Source organism: Sinohyriopsis cumingii, chromosome 7 (genome assembly GCF_028554795.1).
Source record: "Sinohyriopsis cumingii isolate HCF-2022 chromosome 7, ASM2855479v2, whole genome shotgun sequence".
NCBI classification, from domain to species: domain Eukaryota; kingdom Metazoa; phylum Mollusca; class Bivalvia; order Unionida; family Unionidae; genus Sinohyriopsis; species Sinohyriopsis cumingii.
The window spans coordinates 136720042-136732740 of NC_142967.1; positions in this window are offsets into that span (position 1 = coordinate 136720042).

Sequence of the window (12699 nt, forward strand, 5' to 3'; positions counted from 1 at the left end):
GGCATGCGGCCTTATGGGCAACTATGAGGAAGTACAACATCAGCTCAGACTTGGTGCAGGTTGTTAAGCACCTCTATAACAAAGCCACCAGTGATGCCCTCATCAATGGGAGCAGAGGAGATTAGCTTCGAACAATAGTTGGAGTCAAACAGGGATGTATACTGTCACCTACACTCTTCAACATTTTCCTGCAAAGGATCATGGAGGACGCCTTGCATGACCACAAGGGTATTGTCAGCATCGGAGGAAGAGCAATCACTAATCTTCACTACGCATATGATATTGATAGTTTAGCAGGCGATGAAAAAGAACTGGCTGACATGGTTGAGCGCCTCGACACCACCTCCACAACATTCGGTATGGAGATTAGCGCCGAAAAAAAAACAGATGACAATCAACACCAATGGCATCAGTGCAGAAATACACGTTAGTCGACAGAATCTGGAATAAGTCCTTTGCTTCAAGTACTTCGGATCAATTATCACAGACGAGGGCTCCAAACCAGTACTGCTTTGCATCATTACCCAGACAACAGCAACAATAACAAGGTCGAGACCAATATGGAAAGATACTAACATTGCGTTTCATTCAAAAATAAGGCTGATGCGCTCGATTGTCATAGCCATCTTTCGGTATGCTTGTGAAACATAGACGCTCACATCAAATCTACCAAGAAGGATTCAACCTTCGAAATAAGATAATACCGCAAGATCTTAAGCATCTCATGCATTTACCATGTAACCGAAGAAGAAGTCCACAACAGGATCCAACGAGCCATCGGATCTTATGAAGTCCTCTTGACCACTGTACAAAAGCGTAAACTGAAGTGATACGGTCATGTCTCAAGATCATCTGGGCTGGCAAAACAAATCTTGCAAGGCATAGTGCGAGGGTGCAGAAGAAGAGGCAGACAGAAAAAGAGGTAGGAAGACAACATTAAAGGGTGGACAGGCATCGGATTTGGAGATTCCCAAAGGACAGTAGAGAACAGGGAAAGATGGAGAGAATTGGTTGTAAAGTCAACTTTGGTGCCCCAACGACGTCTTGGGTTAAAGCATTGATGATGATGATGATGATGAGGAGGAGGAGGAGGAGGAGGAGTAGGATGGTGATGATGATGAAACATAGCGTTACAGTGTATAAACTTTTGTATAAACCATATTCCTTACAAAAATCTGAGATGGTCACAGCTGGTACGTCCCCGTACAGTTTTATCTTGCTATTCACGTCAAAATACTTCTGCCTCACAAGGTGGAAGTCGAATCATTCGAGAAGAATGAGTTCACTGTAGTGGACATTGGCACACCAGGCATTTTGTTCGAGATTCACTCATCAGGAGGTACGCATGAGTCGGGTATGCGTGTCTAATACGTGATAGGCACAGTACCACATCGTCTTACACAGGTGATGTCATCCTTCAATTGTGGGTCTTATGGTTTTATGTTTGTGGAGCATTTACATTTGACATATCTTGCCAAGTATGACGATTTATGCAGTACTGGAGGTCAGTATAAGGAAACGGTTAACTGCTGGTCATCATTTCCAGCTTGATCTGCCCTTTCATTGCCGTTTTACCAATGTCACTATGTAGCCAACAGTACAAAATACTCTGCTCAGATTGTACGGGAATATTATTTTTCTGTAATAGTTGTGATATCAAAAGGATTGTCAGCTTGGAGATTTGCAAGGATTTCTGTGTGAAATGAAATCAGGAATGATGGTGAACTTTATTTTCGTTAGAAGATGTCAGTGTGTTTAAGGTTTTTCTTATGAATTTAAATTTATCCAATAACTTGATGAAGATGGTGTTAGCGGGTGTTGCAATGGAAGTTCCAGCTTTGTCTCCATCTTCTGAGCCGGCCGTATACAGGAACCTATGGTGACAATAGGATGCTCAGATTTCAATATATTTGATCTAAAAAAGACTATAAAGTTTGTGGTAATCCTTTGAAGTGGCCAACATAAAATATAATTTTCGAGGATAATGATAACCAAGGTAGTAATTTTCAAACAGGATTTTGCCGTATTTCTAACATTGATTTTTGCTGGTTTTAAGGGAAGACTAATTCACATGCTAATAGGTGGGATGGAATTTTGTTTGCGTGTGTACAGGGTTTTGATATTTCGTCCTGAAGAATAACATATATGGGGTCAGATGGGTTACAAGATGGCTTGTTGCCATACTAAAAAGACAGTTTCGTTCATCTGAGATAATGTGATGGTACATTTGCTTCAATTTAGAGGCTTTCTGAGGAAGAAGTTTATAAAGCACCTAGGCACATCTTAAAGATTTGCAAGTTGGTCCGTACACAATAGTTAAATTTAGATTTAATTAATGGCATTCCGATTTGTCCATTTGGTTATTTCCACGACCCGAATTAAATCCAAAGCTTAATATAGTTTTCCCTGATGTATCTAGTATGTGGAAGAAAGGTTAGTTGATGGTCAAAAACAAGCCCTAAAAGTGTTTCTCCTCCAAAACGGGAATAAGATAACCGCCGAGATAGAGCTTTCGATCATTATGAATACGATGTAATCGGCAAAGTGCATATACAGACATTTAAATTTTGGAAATATGAACCCGCTTTCTTCTCTTCGTTTCATTTTTGATCTGTTTAAGCTTTTCTGTAGTTCATGTTCAGTACCATACTTATTGTTTAACCTAACGCAGGCCTAACATTAATTCACTTACAATAAGGATTAAGGCACGTCAATATGCTGTTAATGTTTAAATTAAATACAGTGACCGACAATATCCTGTTTAGTTGTACATTCATCTCTTGATGATAGCATAAGAGGATTGCTTTCAGTAAGGGAACTACCTACATTAAATCAAAGTTTCTATTTTTCAAAAATCTGAAACTAAAATTCAGTAGGCGGCGTCTCAAGCCTATGTTGAATATGTTATTCATTATGCCGTGCTTCCAGTTGTTGTCTCCAAGTCGCGATAGACGGCAAGTGTCGTTTGTTTTTATGGCTTTAGGAACAATTGTTTAACAAATATTTCAAGTTCTTTGTGTTACGACTGCATGGTCATGCACTAAGCAACAGAAAAAAGCAAAACCAGCAAGTTTTGTAAAACTTACCAAGTAATTTAAATATCAAATTTATCAATCAAAATGTAAAAGGAACTTGAAGTATTATGAAGTGAATCCAAAATAATTCTAATAAAGTACCATGAAAGTCCAAATGAATGAAAAGTTACGTATAAATGTCAAAACCGGAAATGTACTGCTCCGCCAAGAATTGTGACGATGTCAAAATGACATTGTCCAGAACTCTTTTGAATAATTAATAACTATTCCACAATAATAGTATTTTCCAAATAATGAGTAATCGCTTTTTGCTCTGAACAGACCAAAAAATATGTTTTTCCATCGCAGAATATCTAGGTACAACATTAAACACAGCTGCAGACATACAACAGGAACACAAGAAATAAGAAATGACTCCAAATAGGAATGAATCTGACTGCTCAGTTTTCTCCTTATATACACCTTCTATTAAACATATATCACAACATAACCCACGTGACAGATCTTACTTTTCAATTTATTTTGAAATTGCCTAATCATGTGACCTAGCCCAACCAATGGAAAATTACTTAATTCTTCTAGAGCAGTCCAAACACCACGAATTAATGAGACAGTAACCAAAAGTCGTCAACAAGTCTTATTATTAAGGTTATTATTAGTAATTGTCAACACATACGCAATCATCTATTTATAGATCCTATGTAATTTTACACTCTTAATATTCCTAAAACAGACCCAGTCACCTTGGCAAAATCTAACTAAAGATAATCTGTACAATTTACAACCATCAATAAAAATGACGAAAATTAGAGAGAAGCATTAGTTGCCAAACATAGCGATATACATACGAGATGACTTAAACAATCATTAAGTTTATACAGAGGTAATGATTATTTGAAGACAGGAAAACCAATAGTTTCAGAAGGGTTCACACATGTTCTTGTTTGTCTGCTGACCTGAATATCCTTGTGCCACATTTGCAGCTGTATTTAGAACCTGTCGTATCTGCAAAAGTGTAACACGTTGTTGACGTCTGGTTGATTGGAATGATGATGATGATGATGATGGTGATGATGGTGATGACTTTAAAAATATGTACAGAGTAAATACCATGAGTAAAATAATGAGTAACACAAGGAGTAAAGCATGGAAACATAGCGGGTCTGAAACCGGATATGTCTCAACGATGCTATTTCTTTTGGAACATGAAAGAAAAATTTGTGTCCGCCTGATATATATTTAACAATCCCAATCCCTTTTTTAAAAGCCCAAGAAAGTGCAAGCCGAAAAGGGAATTGTGCATCTATTGATCAAAGATTGTTTATCAAACTGTTAATATTGGCGCAAGTTTCCTGAAACATGTGAAAAATAAATATATCTAATAATGAAATTAAGAAAATAGTTTGAGTTTCTACACCAAGCATTATGATAAGTTATCGATCGTATAAATCATAAATAAGTTTTATCAAACATATAAATTATAAATTATCAACCATTCATTTGTTAGAAAATGTGTAGATCACAGAAACATAAAAATTACAATTATCTTTGAGAGTACTGTCTATCATCGCTTATAAGTCAATTCCGACTGCAAACAAGTTTGACCCTGATATGATGTCGCATAATGTGCCGGCATATCAGATTCTATGTTTTCTGCTCTATTGATTACACCTAACAAACTGCAAGGAGAAAAACTTGCAATCGCATTTTACGATGGCAGATTTTTTTGGGGGGATGGTGTAGTTGGGCAGGATTTATAAACGAGTATGCAATGATAAAGGGGGCTAATTATCAACAGTTATGTGCCGTCCATATTCTTCACTGGGTGTAATTATGTAAGCTGTAACAGTTTTATTTACTGAGCAATCAGGTCAAGGAATGTCGTGACTCAGCTGTCAAGTCGATTTAGAATTCAGCGGTATACATTTCCCTGTAATTGCATGCTATTGTAATCTTCCGTATGTGGATGTTTTGTAATGAATTATATTCTTCATTACTACTGTGCATTAGCATTGTGCTTCTCTTTTACAACGTCCTTTGTATGCCGTGACCTGATACATAAAAATGAATTATTAGTATTAATTTGATTAGAATAATATGAGCAGATTAGATTATTTGTTAATATTTTTTTTTCTCTTTATGATTCTAGTAACTTATATTAAACTCTAGCATATGCTTCTCACGAGTTGACTGGTTTAGTTTTAATTACCTAAATTCATCTCTAACGAGTATACTGTGACATCGTATTAGTAAAATAATTCTAAACAATAGGGACAAACAGTCATACATACAATTATATTGTTATAAAGGATATACAATATATCAATTAAAATTATACAGTTTTATATAGTCCATTGGCGTTAAGTCCATTAGGATACAAAGTATCTAACTAATGATATATACGAACATCTAATATTCTCAGCTTATGAGTAGACTGGCGTGGCATTGAACATCTAATACTCTCACCTTATGAGTAGACTGGCGTGGCATTGAACATCTAATATTCTCACTTTATCAGTAGACTTGCGTGGCATTGAACATCTAATATTCTCATCTTATGAGTAGACTAGCGTGGCATTGAACATCGGATATTCTCACCATATGAGTAGACTTGCGTGGCATTGAACATCTAATATTCTCACTTTATCAGTAGACTGGCGTGGCATTGAACATCTAATATTCTCACCATATGAGTAGACTGGCGTGGCATTAAACATCTAATATTCTCACCTTATGAGTAGACTGGCGTGGCATTGAACATCTAATATTCTCATCATATGAGAAGACTGACGTGGTATTGAACATCTAATATTCTCACCTTATGAGTAGACTTGCATGGCATTGAACATCTAATATTCTCACCTAATGAATAGACTGACGTGGTATTAAATCTCTGATATTCTCACCTTATGAGTAGACTAGCGTGGCATTGAACATCTAATATTCTCACCATATGAGTAGACTTGCGTGGCATTGAACATCTAATATTCTCACCTAATGAATAGACTGACGTGGTATTAAATCTCTGATATTCTCACCTTATGAGTAGACTTGCGTGGCATTGAACATCTAATATTCTCACCATATGAGTAGACTAGCGTGGCATTGAACATCTAATATTCTCACCTAATGAATAGACTGACGTGGTATTAACTATCTGATATTCTCACCTTATGAGTAGACTAGCGTGGCATTGAACATCTAATATTCTCACCTTATGAGTAGACTTGCGTGGCATTGAACATCTAATATTCTCACCATATCAGTAGACTAGCGTGGCATTGATCATCTTATATTCTCACCTTATGAGTAGACTAGCGTGGCATTGAACATCGGATATTCTCACCATATGAGTAGACGTGCGTGGCATTGAACATCTAATATTCTCACCTAATGAGTAGACTGGCGTGGCATTGAATATCTAATATTCTCACTTTATGAGTAGACTGGCGTGGCATTGAACATCTAATGTTCTCACCTTATGAGTAGACTAGCGTGGCATTGAACATCTAATATTCTCACCATATGAGTAGACTAGCGTGGAATTGATCATCTAATATTCTAACCATATGAGAAGACTGACGTGGTATTGAACATCTAATATTCTCACCTAATGAATAGACTGACGTGGTATTAAATCTCTGATATTCTCACCTTATGAGTAGACTTGCGTGGCATTGAACATCTAATATTCTCACCATATGAGTAGACTTGCGTGGCATTGAACATCTAATATTCTCACCTTATGAGTAGACTGGCGTGGCATTGAACATCTAATATTCTCACCTTATGAGTAGACTGGCGTGGCATTGAACATCTAATATTCTCACCTTATGAGTAGACTGGCGTGGCATTGAACATCTAATATTCTCACCTAATGAATAGACTGACGTGGTATTAACTATCTGATATTCTCACCTTATGAGTAGACTAGCGTGGCATTGAACATCTAATATTCTCACCTTATGAGTAGACTGGCGTGGCATTGAACATCTAATATTCTCACCATATCAGTAGACTAGCGTGGCATTGATCATCTTATATTCTCACCTTATGAGTAGACTAGCGTGGCATTGAACATCGGATATTCTCACCATATGAGTAGACGTGCGTGGCATTGAACATCTAATATTCTCACCTAATGAGTAGACTGGCGTGGCATTGAATATCTAATATTCTCACTTTATGAGTAGACTGGCGTGGCATTGAACATCTAATGTTCTCACCTTATGAGTAGACTAGCGTGGCATTGAACATCTAATATTCTCACCATATGAGTAGACTAGCGTGGAATTGATCATCTAATATTCTAACCATATGAGAAGACTGACGTGGTATTGAACATCTAATATTCTCACCTAATGAATAGACTGACGTGGTATTAAATCTCTGATATTCTCACCTTATGAGTAGACTTGCGTGGCATTGAACATCTAATATTCTCACCATATGAGTAGACTAGCGTGGCATTGAACATATACTATTCTCACCTAATGAATAGACTGACGTGGTATTAACTATCTGATATTCTCACCTTATGAGTAGACTAGCGTGGCATTGAACATCTAATATTCTCACCTTATGAGTAGACTGGCGTGGCATTGAACATCTAATATTCTCACCATATCAGTAGACTAGCGTGGCATTGATCATCTTATATTCTCACCTTATGAGTAGACTAGCGTGGCATTGAACATCGGATATTCTCACCATATGAGTAGACGTGCGTGGCATTGACCATCTAATATTCTCACCTAATGAGTAGACTGGCGTGGCATTGAATATCTAATATTCTCACTTTATGAGTAGACTGGCGTGGCATTGAACATCTAATATTCTCACCTTATGAGTAGACTAGCGTGGCACTGAACATCTAATATTCTCACTTTATCAGTAGACTGGCGTGGCATTAAACATCTAATATTCTCACTTTATGAGTAGACTAGCGTGGCATTGAACATCTAATATTCTCACCTTATGAGTAGACTGGCGTGGCATTGAACATCTAATATTCTCACCATATCAGTAGACTAGCGTGGCATTGATCATCTTATATTCTCACCTTATGAGTAGACTAGCGTGGCATTGAACATCGGATATTCTCACCATATGAGTAGACGTGCGTGGCATTGACCATCTAATATTCTCACCTAATGAGTAGACTGGCGTGGCATTGAATATCTAATATTCTCACTTTATGAGTAGACTGGCGTGGCATTGAACATCTAATATTCTCACCTTATGAGTAGACTAGCGTGGCACTGAACATCTAATATTCTCACTTTATCAGTAGACTGCCGTGGCATTAAACATCTAATATTCTCACTTTATGAGTAGACTAGCGTGGCATTGAACATCTAATATTCTCACCTTATGAATAGACTAGCGTGGCATTGAACATCTAATATTCTCACCTTATGAGTAGACTGGCGTGGCATTGAACATCTAATATTCTCACTTAATGAGTAGGCTGGAGTGACATTGAACATAGAATATTCTCACCATATGGGTAGACTGGCGTGGCACTGAACATTTAATATTCTCACCTTATGAGTAGACTAGCGTGGCATTGAACATCTAATATTCTCACCATATGAGTAGACTTGCGTGGCATTGAACATCTAATATTCTCACCTTATGAGTAGACTGGCGTGGCATTGAACATCTAATATTCTCACCTTATGAGTAGACTGGCGTGGCATTGAACATCTAATATTCTCACCTTATGTGTAGACTGGCGTGGCATTGAACATCTAATATTCTCACCTAATGAATAGACTGACGTGGTATTAACTATCTGATATTCTCACCTTATGAGTAGACTAGCGTGGCATTGAACATCTAATATTCTCACCTTATGAGTAGACTGGCGTGGCATTGAACATCTAATATTCTCAACATATGAGTAGACTTGCGTGGCATTGAACATCTAATATTCTCACCTTAGGAGTAGACTGGCGTGGCATTGAACATCTAATATTCTCACCTAATGAATAGACTGACGTGGTATTAACTATCTGATATTCTCACCTTATGAGTAGACTAGCGTGGCATTGAACATCTAATATTCTCACCTTATGAGTAGACTGACGTGGTATTGAACATCTAATATTCTCACCTTATGAGTAGACTAGCGTGGCATTGAACATCTAATATTCTCACCATATGAGTAGACTTGCGTGGCATTGAACATCTAATATTCTCACCTTAGGAGTAGACTGGCGTGGCATTGAACATCTAATATTCTCAACATATGAGTAGACTTGCGTGGTATTGAACATCTAATATTCTCACCTTATGAGTAGACTGGCGTGGCATTGAACATCTAATATTCTCACTTAATGAGTAGGCTGGAGTGACATTGAACATCGAATATTCTCACCATATGGGTAGACTGGCGTGGCACTGAACATCTAATATTCTCACCATATGAGTAGACTAGCGTGGCATTGCCCTTCTAATATTCTCACCTTATGAGTAGACTGGCGTGGCATTGAACATCTAATATTCTCACCTTATGAGTAGACTGGCGTGGCATTGAACATCTAATATTCTCACTTTATCAGTACACTGGCGTGGCAATGTACATCTAATATTCTCACCTTTTGAGTAGCCTTGTGTGGCATTGAACATATAATATTCTCATCTTATGAGTAGACTAGCGTGGCATTGAACATCTAATATTCTAACCATATGAGAAGACTGACCTGTTATTGAACATCTAATATTCTCACCTTATGAGTAGACTAGCGTGGCATTGAACATCTAATATTCTCACCATAACAGTAGACTTGCGTGGCATTGAACATCTAAGATTCTCACCTTATGAGCAGCCTGGCGTGGCACTGAACATCTAATATTCTAACCATATAAGAAGACTGACGTGGTATTGAACATCTAATATTCTCACCTTATGAGTAGACTTGCATGGCATTGAACATCTAATATTCTCACCTAATGAATAGACTGACGTGGTATTGAACATCTAGTACTCTCACCTTATGAGTAGACTAGCGTGGCATTGAACATCTAATGTTCTCACCATATGAGTAGACTTGCGTGGCATTGAACATCTAATATTCTCACCTAATGAGTAGGTTGGTGTGGCATTGAACATCTAATATTCTCACCATATGAGTAGACATGTGTGGCATTGAACATCTGATATTCTCACCTAATGAGTAGACTGGCGTGGCATTGAACATATAATGTTCTCACCTTATGAGCAGACTAGCGTGACATTCAACATCTAATATTCTAACCTTATGAGTAGACTGGCGTGGCATTAACATCTAATATTCTCACCTTATGAGCAGCCTGGCTGGCATTGAACATCTAATATTCTCACCAAATGAATAGACTGACGTAGTATTCAAAATTAATATTCTCACTTAATGAATAGACTGACGTAGTATTAAACACCTAATATTCTCACCTTATGAGTAGACTGGCGTGGCACTGAGCATCTAATGTTCTCACCTAATGAATAGACTGACGTAGTATTAAAAATCTAATATTCTCACTTAATGAATAGACTGACGTAGTATTAAACACCTAATATTTCTCACCTTATGAGTAGACTGGCGTGACATTCAACATCTAATATTGTCGCCTTATGCGTAGACTGGCGTGGCATTGAACACCTAATGTTCCAACCTTATGAGTGGACTGACGTAGTATTAAACACCTAATGTGTTCACCTTATGAGTAGACTGACGTAGTATTAAATGCCTAATATGCTTACGTAATGAGTAGATTGACGTTACATTAAACATCTAATATTCTCACCTAACGAGTAGACTGAGGTAGCATTAAATACCTAATATTCTCATTAAATGAGTAGACTGACGTAGTATTAAACATCTAATATTCTCACCTAATGGCTTAATAGAAAACAAACTGATCTCACCTCTAGTGGAAAGACCCTATGCAAAACAACGGAAGGTGAATTCTTAAAAAAGTACTTTTCAGAAAGATACAAAAAGTTCTTGCATACGTTTCAAAATTTTATACATACCACGCTGAATAAAAATTATCGTATCGGATGGTGCCGATACTTTTCAGAATTATTTTATATACATCATGAGGTGGAACAAAATTTCAATTTAAACGAAACAACTGACACGCTTGATGAACATTTAAACAATAAAATAAAGGTAGAACATGTACATCACCTTCAACAAAGTTTTAAACAGAAAATCTGGTGTTATTAATGACTTTCGAATTATTATTTTTTTTGCCAAAGCACTGGAATTATCACGGTACCTATTTTAGTGTCTATTTTCAGTAAATTCAATGATTTCAGATACTTTCCGACATGATAGGCAACAGTTGTTATCGCACCCATTCACAAACAATCGAATACCAATATGCCTGAAAATTATAAAGGGGTTAGACTTTTACCAGTCCTCAGAAAAATATTTACTTCTATTTTATATGGTAGATTAGTTAACTAGCTGAATAAAAAGAATATTTTAGAAAAATGGCAGGCTGGCTTTCGACGTGAATATTCCTGGATAGATAATATATTTACTCCAAAAACGTTCATATTTAAATATTTGAAGAAGCAAAAAGGATAAATGAAAGACTCTTTGCCATTCGTAGAGAACATAGGACACTGTAGAACGTGCACCTCACTCCTATCCCGTATACTAGTCCGTCATGTAGATGTTTGAACATTACAGAGTATTACCAAGTATTTCTCAAAGTTTATAGCCTGTATATTTTACCAAGCAAATTACCTGGCAAAATATGCGAGCATATTGCCTTTGAAGTTCATACTTCATAAAATTTGCCAGACGTCAATTTCGATCCATCTTTTTGTACTTTATCTTAGTGAGATCTGCGGTTATTCCTCTCATGTCACAACCTGTGTAAAAGGATACAAAAGAGCGTACAGGAAAAGGAACAAAATGTTTAGTATGTGTTGAAATTTACACAATGGGCAAACTCTCAATCTCTGTCCACTGGATGTCGGTCAATTGTTCAATGGTCCAAATTCCATTGCACTCCGATATAACCATCCGATACATTTGAGGTGAGGCCGTTACATGGGCCTTATATCATCAAGGTTAGGTTTCAACAGGTGTACTGCATCCATTGGATATCGTGTGCTATCGGGGTAATACTCTTTGAGCAACCTAATCTGACCGTCTTTCGATTGACCAAAGCGAATGTACAACAGGTCCCTTAACAATATAAAGATAAAATAAGCACCACACAGTGAAGTTATAGCGTCCAGTAAGAATGTAAAACGTCAGGTAGGTTGAATATTGGCAAACACTTCAAAGGTTTGAAAGCTAGATGCATATTACACATTGTAATGAGGGACATAAAGTAGGCTAAGAAAGTGAATAGAGGTTTTGTTCTTGAAAAGACGAATCTATGTTCTATGTAGTTGCAGTTCGTCCATGTTTGTCATGTTAAATAACGAATTTATTTATGCCTTGATTATTGATTATTACTTCCATGTAACGTGTTATATAGAGAGAAATGCATATTAAACTGTATAGGGAACGTTATGAAAGAATTGTTTTAAAACATCTATATATTCGCCTACAATGAAATCACGATATATAGAGGATATCAAATGGGTGATGATTTAACACCGAATTGATGAAAATAAATGAACAATGTCTAGCCAAAACTCGCAAAAGCTAGGTTC